The sequence below is a fragment of the Lactuca virosa genome, chromosome 1 (genome assembly GCF_052849685.1).
Source record: "Lactuca virosa cultivar CGN04683 chromosome 1, Lactuca_virosa_CGN04683_v6, whole genome shotgun sequence".
In the NCBI taxonomy this organism is placed as follows: Eukaryota; Viridiplantae; Streptophyta; class Magnoliopsida; order Asterales; family Asteraceae; genus Lactuca; species Lactuca virosa.
Genome location: NC_136426.1, coordinates 154933090 through 154942863, shown reverse-complemented (window position 1 = coordinate 154942863; position 9774 = coordinate 154933090). Strand labels below are relative to the sequence as shown.

Here is a 9774-nt window from a genome sequence, read left to right as displayed (position 1 = left end):
TTTAACCACTTCAACACTTCATGACTCCTCTTCATAGCCATAAGAATGCACTAAGATGTCCCTAGAGGATGAATTGTGATATGGTCTCACAATCATTAAGATGATCATAAAACATGATACTAAAGTACTCTCCCATCTTTTCAGATCTGAGAAACTTTTATCTTTCTGCCAAATTTGATTCTTCTCATTCGTTCTACATACATCGAAACTTTTCCAATGCTTCAGAATTATACTTAAACTTGTAAGTATAACCATATTTACTAAACTTTAGTAAATCATGACGAATAGTCTTATCGATCTTTTGTGGTGGACTTGACCAGTCCACAAGAATGTGTACTCGATCCCTTAGTCCTTCACTTGACTCACATATACATGTGAACAAGGAATTAGTCTTAATTTTCCAAAGATGAAGATTTTCATTCATCATACTATACAACTTGCATGATTCCAAGTTTCGTTCCAATTGAAACTTGGGTGATGAGAATCTTTTCTTATTTGGTAAATTTAGACACTACCACAAATGAAAGAATCAAATTCATATTTCCATTATTGCTAGAAACATACAAACATCAATTTTTCATAAATGTCATTGCAAGGAGATATAAAATAAAACAAAATTTTATTTATTTAATAAAATGCGGAAAAAACTTTTCCCTTACAATGCAACTTTAAATGAAAACTGTGTTATTACATATTTCCTAGCAATCTATCATAACTCCTAAGTAGTAGCTCAAGAATCCAATCTTCAAACCATGCGATTGAAATCCATCTTCGCGATCAGATTCAGTGTACTCTTTCTTTAAGTTTCCTTCCCTTTGCTTGATCCTGCCAAACATCAAAATGTACCCTAGTCACATTTTGTATTAAGAATCATCAATAAGGAACTTAACAGAGTTAGATAGTGGACTTACCTGAAGCAGAGTCAAACTTTTTGACTTGACCTTCTCTAAGATCATTCAGGTAGTTAGGGCAGCTTCGCAACCAATGTCCCTTCCTTTGGCAATAGAAACATATGGACTCTTTGGTAATGGTACATGGGACTATCTCATACTTAGCCTTTCTCTTTACCATTTGGTCAACCAAGTTGACTATGGCCGATCCCTTTCCATTGGGAAGAGAAAGCTTTTCTGGATATCCAATGTTACCATTGTCAATGTCCATGGAAGTTTGGGAAATTGATCTTCTAATCAAATTTGCTTTAGCAGTCCTCCAAATCATTGACGATTCAGCAGCACCAAGCAAATAGATAAGATCATTAAGGGTCATGTCATAGTCTGTTTCATAGTAGTCCCAAAGGAAACTCGCTATGTGACTTAGAAAGTGATTGAACAACCAACTTTCTCAAGACTTTAACACCTAACTCTCCCGGCTTGTCAATATGTGACTTCATCTCCAAGATGTGAGCACACATAGACCTTGCTTGCCAATAGGGCTTGAGTGACCTTGAACTATTCAAGAACTTGTGGGATAGGGAGAATAATTGGAGGAGGTTGAGGAAGAGAATTACGATTTCCATTATCCAACCACAGAACATCATCTTCATTAGGAAAGCTTGTTCCAAGGGATTTGGGATTATCATATATGTCTAAACCATACATCTAATATGGGAGATATTCAAGTCAGTTGATTTAAGTCCTTAATATAACACCCAATATGAAATATTAAGGCTAGGACCCAACAAAATATTTTATAACTTGGAAGAGGGATGCCGTAATCCAAGCTATAAACTATTTGAAGGTAGGCGAATGACGATTCACCAATTTCCACCATGAAAAATGAAATAATTTACTAGGTTTTAATTGGATTTTAAACTGCTAGATCTTTTGAGATTCATTGAACTTTTCAATGGCATGTTTCAATCTCGATTATGCCCTCTCAAGTTTTGTGACTGGGATGCCGAGGATCACACAACAAGGTCTGAATAACCATGCAAATATACTTGGTACCCTTAATATTTATCACTTAATCGATGTGTCGGTTAACCACACGCGCTCCACCGATCCTATGATAAACATTAAGTTACCCTTTTCCTACCTTGTTAAATCCAAGTTAGTGTGCCGGTTAACCAAACACGCTCCACTAACGACTTAAGCAAAGTGCAAAGTGTAATTTCATTGGTTAGCACCAAATTCACATTTTCCTAAAGTAACTAAGATTGGGAATTTATAAAATGTTTACTTACTTTATATTTATCATTATACTTATAATGAATGGAGAATTATAGTCCTTGTCCTACCCGTTCGGCTAACGACCCTCCACCAGTCAAGGAAGCGGTGGGTGAGAGTGGACACCCATTAAACTTCCATTTTATAGGCAATAACCTTATACCCCCCTTATAGACCGACTTCGTGAATGAGGCCTACTAACGGTAAGACTGACTTTGTTCTTATACATATATATATTATTAACTTATAATACTATAAAGTATAAGGGTTGAATTTTAACTTTTAAAACTCTAGGGTTTGGAATTAAAGTGTGTGTGAGACTTTACAAATTCCAAAACTTGAGGCCAAGTTTTGAACTATTCAAAACTTTTGGATTTTCATAACTTATGAGTTTAATTAAGGTTTTAAAAACTTTAATGAAGAGACTCTTGAACATCCATAACTTGCGGAAGAGTTATGGAGTTCATAAGACAAAAAGACTCTTCAATTGTGTAACCTATGAATTTTAATGGATCTTTAAAAGAAATGACTTTTGATAATCCACAACTTGAGGACAAATTATGGACTCCATTAAAATACATTTAGATTAAGAATTAACTAACAAACAATTTTGCAAATAATTCATATGATCTACCAAAACTCATAAGTGTATGAACAATCATATCAACAATTTCAAGAATTACATAAACACACATAAAACTTGAAATTTTGATAACAACTTTGAAATTGGTTTACCATAATCATTACCAGATCAAAAACATGATTTATAAGTCCAAAATAGTTTAAGGTAATGATTCTAGACCAATTCCAGCCTTAAAACTCGAAGATATGTTGTCAGGATGTCCAACTCGTCGAGTGCATGATACAACTCGACGAGTTAGATGAATTTAGGCATGGACTCGGCGAGTCAGCTGTTCAGACAGCATATAAACTTCGATTTTCAGCAATTTGCATCAAGTATAAAAGAAAACAAGCCTAGGCTCTGATACCACTGATGGGTTTTTGAGCATTCTAACACTCCTATGGTGTACATGCAACCCTAAAAACCTTGGATCTATGTTTTCTCTATTATACATGCAAATATTCAATACTCCAAGGTTTCATCCTAACTAGCATAATGTGAAGCAACTATACTACAAAAGCCTAGTTAGATAACATACCTTTTAATGAAGCTTGAAGTCTTAAATTTTAAGAGCTTAGTCCCAATAGTGTGGAAGCCTCAAGTGGAATCACAAATCACCAAAACCACCTTGGAAACTTGAGAGAATAAAATGCACACTAGAAATCGGACCACTCTTGTATCCTCACACACTAGTGTCATTTCATGTGCCAAATACCTCTTTATATAGTATGGAGGATTAGGGTTTCATCCATGTAAACCCTAATACCCATGACTTTTCATTTCCATAGGATCCATGGATTAAAAACACCATGGACTATCCATGCAAGCTTAGCCCAACCTAAATGAACTTGGCCCATACTATATATAAGAGTTCATGTTTAATTAGTTCCTTTTGATCACTAAATAAATTCTAAATTAATTCTTGATCAGTACTAATTAAATAATATGATTCCATATTAATATATTAGAACTTATAATATATTAATATAAATCATAAACACACTATTCTCAAAAGACTATCCATATAAATTGTTCCGGTGAAGTGCAACCCAAATGGACCATGCCAAATCAGGTCAAGTACATACCAATCATAGTTATGGACTTAGACACTAATCCAACACAAAGGTGTGTTAAGGGACGGGCTATATAACTGATACCCTCTTAAATCCAAACCCTAACCCTAGAACCGGATGTCAGCTGCCACTCTCCCACCCTTATGCTTCCCATCGCCGGTGCCGCCGCCATGTCGTTTTCCGACCAGCGCGCGGCCATAAGCGACCACCCGACTTTCTTCTTTCCTTCCTCGTTTTCTGCTGTTGCGTTGCCACCAGACCGCCGCCTCCGCTTCTCGTTGTTTCACGCTCGTGTGTAACCGGAGGATAGCCGAGGGCTGTGGGAGACGTTGGGTTCGTTGTGAGTGAGTCGTGAGCCACCGTGTAGGAGTGGCTGAGTTCGTAGTTCGCTTGCCGGGTGTGTATGCTGCCGTAGTTCTGCCGCTAGCGCCGGCTGTTGACGCCGTTGCTGCTGCCTTGTTTCCCATCATGATGTCTTCACCCATTGTGCACTCTAGCGGCTGTTCCGCTAGTTTCCGTCTCCGCCATGCGACTGTACTGCCAATGACGCTGCTGCCCGTTCTCATGTGCTACGTTCCAACCACAAGTCGCCGTCTGCTGCCATCCTACGCCGCCACCAGCCACCATGGAAGGTGGTTGTGTGCGTGTTTCACTACGTATGTAGGTGTGTATGGTTGTATCTTTTCCAGTAGTATGTATGTTTGGGTGTTTTGTTTAGCCGGGGTTCACGGAAAAGCCGCCGCCACCACTTATCACCACCGGCCACCATAAGCGTGGTTGCGTGTGTGAGTTTATTTTAGTGTAGTGTGTGTGTTTATTTTGGGAGTTCATTGTAAAAATTTTAAAAGCCAAAAGAATAATGAAAGAAACTCAAAACCACCACCGTGAGGTGGTGGCTGCCGCCACCGGCCGCCGTGTCGGGTGGCGGTGTGCCTCATTTGTGTTGTGATTCGTTTGGGATGTTTGGACAAGGGACTGAAACCCTAATGGGCCCAATGAAACCCTAATTGACCTAAGGAAACCTTAATGGGCCTAAAGATTTAGTTTTGGGCCTATTGGGCTATGATTGGGTGGGAAACCCTAATTAGGGTTTAGAAAACCCTAATATTGGATTTATGGGCCTTGGACTTATTGAGACCCACAATTGGGCCATTGGAATGAAATTGTGTATTAAGCCCAATCACACCATATGATTTATTTAGAAGAGTGATGGACTTAATGGATTAAGTCCTTAATGGTTTAAGTGAGAAACACTTAACCCTAATTGTCATTTTATGTGAAACCCTAATTTCACTTGGACTTTGAGTTGGGCCTTCCTATTGGGCCTTGGTGATTGGGATAATAATGGACCATCCAAGAGCAAGCAAATGAACTAGAAAATTTAGATGGGCTTTAGGGTAAGGCCCATATGTGAGGGTGTGGGCCCAATTTGGAAAATTGGGCCATAGATGGGACATAGTTTGGGCCTTAATGATTATATGATATTGGGCCATTAGAATCTCAACTGTTGGACTGGACTAAATGGTTGGGCCTTTGATTAAGACCATGTAAAGGTTTGGGCCCAACTTGGGAAAATTGGGCCCTAGTTGGGCCTTGGTTCATTATTAGACTTTTGGGCCTTTACTTTGGGCCTTGGGCTTGAATCAACCTAAGATAGGGGTAAAGCTGTCTTTTACCCCAAGCTTGGACTTATGGATATGTATTGGGACCCAATTATTAATTGGGTGATATTTTAATGTTGATAGATCGGGAATCTGTCATCCAGCAGCTATGGTTTCATCAGCAGTACTTCAGCAGTGTGAGGTGAGTTTTCCTTCAGTAGGAACAGGTCTAAGGCACCAATGTCGGCCCGTCTAAGTAGTTATAGTATGTCGGGGTTAGCCCGATGCAGTTTATATGTTCCGGGCTTCGGTTCGATTCCGGGGCGGTCCCGAGAAGCAGTTATATAGGCGTGATGTCTTTGTGATTCATGCATGTTATATCTTATGTGTATTGTGTTCCGGGGCAAGCCCGATGTCGGGGCAAACCCGATATATGTTAGTTTATATGTTATGTGCTATGTGTTCCGGGGAAAGCCCGATGTATGTTAGTTTATATGTTATGTGTTATGTGTGTCGGGGTAAGCTCGATGTCGGGATAAGCCCGATGTATGCTAGTTTGTATGTTATATGTCATATATTCCGGGCTTCGGTCCGATGACGGGGCAAGCCCGATGCAGGTTATATGATTATGTTATGTGCTTATGATGTATGTTATGCTGTGTATGTGTCGGGGTAAGCCCGATGCCGGGGTGAGCCCGATGCCCGATGCGGTCGGATGTCGGGGTGAGCCCGATGCCGGACAGGAGTCTGATGCCGGTCACTACTACAAAAACAGCCTTTTACGACGCGCAATGCGTGTCATAAAACGCTCAGACGACGCGCAAATGCGTGTCAAGAAAGGCCTTGTCATAACGAGAGACGACACGCTTTTGCGCATCGTCTATAGACGACGCGCAGTTACGACACGCATTTACGACGCTCGCTTATGACACGCAATGCGTATCAAGGAAGGCCTTGTCATAAAGGAAGACGACACGCATTTGCGTGTCGTAACCTTACGACGCGTTTAGGACATGCATTGCGTATCATTATAGCCCCTGTCATAAATGAAGATGACACGCATTTGCATGTCATAAATTTCAGCAACCATTTACAATATGCATATACGACGTGCCTTTACGATACTCTTTTATACATAATACAAAAATATAGAAAAAAAATATATACCAAATCAATCAATTTCATCTAATAACATCATGTCAAAAAATTGTAATGCATTGATATTAAGGGGATCTGATTGTAAATTGTTATTAAGAGGTTTTCCCTAACTATATAACCTAATAATACATTGCTATAAAGGGGCACCTTTTTAGTGGCCATGGGCCCATTGCCCATGTATATTGGACTACATATTTGGTTTATGAAGCTATCCCACACACTAAGAAATTCATCAAGATCCTCTGTTGTTTTCTTAACTTCTCCACTCTTTCTGTTTTGGATCTCTTTTGCCATCTCTTTAACTGTATCTTGAAGAAACTTTGCATATTCTATTCTTGCATTTAGTTTTCTTTTCAATGCTTCCTACAATAAAATCAAACACCACACTAGTCCACAAAACTCAATAAAAATCCTCCATAAAGAGAAAAACTTTGAAGAGTTTTAGAAGACTAGGTTTAGGTAGTTGATTCAATTAAGATACCTGTTTTTCATCTTGTCCTGAAAAGTAGAAGGTAACATACTGGGGAATACTGTCAGAAACTGTAGACTTCATCAGCATTGTAAGTGTCAGTATGTTGAGCTGACAGCTTCACTTGAAGAAAATTAATAACCACACTGACAGAGGGGAAAGCTACACCCGTAAATACATCAACCTGACAAATAATTTCAATAGATAATTAAAAACCGAAAATATAATTACTGAATCATAAATCATTGACTCATAAAAATATGCTACCTTAGGGTGTACAAGTAGAACATTGGTAATGTCATGCCACTATGAAGATATACATGCTTGAAAGAGATACAAAGTGCTAGCCAATAATGCTGAGTGATAAAGAACCTCATTATTGCTTGGAGCATTAAGTTTCTGGATCACCAAAGTTAAATTTCAATGCCAAAATGTTGTGAGAAAATAAAATGTGAAGAGGGCAGAGTTAACCTGCTTAAAGTTGCTAAGAAAAACAATGATGAAAAATATCAAATCAAGAATACATTCTGATGAGCTCAAATCTTCAAACAGAACCTGCAGCAGGAAAAATCAGTTACTAGAATGTACAACATAAAGAAAATTGAACAAGAAGTAAGGGAAGGGAAGGGGCTGTCTCTTTTCTGACTTAATGGATTACAAATTTAATATATGGTTATTCCTTTTTTCCTATCTCTGTTTTTTTTGGATCACAACAGTTTAGAAACGAAACAGTACAAGACTTGAATGCTTACTTTTACTTGTAGCAATCAGCATATGAAGTATACTCAAGCGGACCAATATACCCTTCTTTCATAGGATTTGCTGCTGTCATGTCATCACTTTACCTTCTGTCAAATCCCAATCCCCATTAATATTATTATTGTATGATCACATCACAGGAGGAACCAATCCAGATGCTTTCACAACATCATACTGTGCACAACTCACCAAAAAACTGAAAAGCAAGCAAGACATGGAAGTATGCTCATAATTATAGATTTTTCATAATGTAGAAATGAATAAGATGAAACATTCTAAGTGATGTACGTCCCTGTAATGACATATGGTCAAACCATAACCAAAATAAAATAAAATAAAATACAATAGTGTCTTACGATCAGTTTGTCTCCCAGGTATTCTGTCTATAAGTGAATAATCAAGTGATTCATGTAGTAATGATCGAGTGCAAAACCATCTTAAGGCAATCTTGATGGGAGTTGTAAGGCAAGAAGTGAAGACATCAGCAGGAAACTCATGACTTTCTGGTAGGGTTTCATGTGCTTCACATGCTGCAAGTAGAATACAGTCTCTTGGTGAAGTTCCTGAAGAAGAACTTGAGGGAGTCCAATTATAGAGCTATATACATATAAATGATATTCAAGCATTTAGTCAAACAATAATAACAATGTTGTCAAGAAATAAATAGTTAATAATACCTATATGAAGGCATTGGGAATCATCCCTGCAGCAGAACAATCAAAAACATATATGGAAGGAGTCTTGAGCCATGAGTCAAGGTCGCTGATAGGCAATGGAATATACTGTGTATTACTCGACAACATTTGAGAAGAATAGAGGAAATTAGTCTAGGGAAACTATTGAATACAAGGCATGAAGATAGAAAGATAGTGCAAAATAAAAACATATAATTACCCTGTTAAAAAACCAAATTTCACCATTAGCAGTTGGTTTAGGTATACCATGATCATTATAATGGAAAAGAACCCTTTCAGATTTGGCATATTTGCGACATGTAGTATAGAGTTTCTTCACTTCTTCCACTATAGGATCTAACTGAATCTTGTATTTGGCCTTGGGTTGCCACCTTTCATACTGGAAACTCAATGTTTTTCTGATTGTTTCAAGAGCTTTTTGTGGGGCCATAGAAAATGGATCTGAAATCAAATACATTTAAATATAAACATCTGAAGCACTATATAACTAAAAACAAAACTGACAGCCTTGAAGAAGAAACAGATGTGTTAATATCAAGAAGAAGAATGTGAATGTCATAAACTCATAACTATACCTATCCAGCACTCCATTCTGGCACAAGGTGAAATCTTTATTACATCGGGTGGGTCCACGCTGATATTCAAACATAGAAAAAGAGCAACACATCCTGTTTTCATCTGCAATTATTAAAAAACATCATTTCAGAGCTAACTATAAAGAAATACACTACCAATAACCACCCAACACAACATAGCATTTGTTTTCAAATGCATAGCTGTGTTAGCAATGAATTATCACTGTTACAAGAACATCATGATGAGCTTTGTCTATCACAGCAACAACAATATGCTGCTGGGTTTAGCATATAGCAACAGCAGCGTCCATCAAATCTCTAAAGCGAACTACTTTGATAACCATGTGAACTCCAACTAATAAAACTAAATCACCCACTACAAGCTTTTTGCTTAATAATTGTTGGTGCATGTCACTCAGGCATGGCAAAAGACAACTTTATGTGACAAGCATACATGATAATAGGTCACCCTACTCATCTAATCGGTATTAGTGGGAAACTAATAGGTCAGACAGAAACAGGCATACATCTTGTCTGATAGCAGATTATCTAATAAGCATATAAAATGCAAAAGGAAATCGAAAATGATGAAAGGGTAAATGCAGGAAACAATAGATTACCCGGTCCTTAGGCCGCCATTTGGAGACCAACCCACTT

At 38.1% G+C, this 9774-nt stretch overlaps 1 long non-coding RNA gene across 1 annotated transcript; it reads right to left on the bottom strand.

Moving 5' to 3' along the window:
- Window positions 1-8882: 8882 nt before the first annotated feature.
- On the bottom strand, window positions 8883-9774 carry LOC145107161 (uncharacterized). Its single transcript, XR_013707747.1, has 3 exons — window positions 9738-9774; window positions 9118-9220; window positions 8883-8983 (listed from the first exon to the last, which is right to left on the bottom strand). It is a non-coding gene; the product is annotated as an uncharacterized LOC145107161 (long non-coding RNA).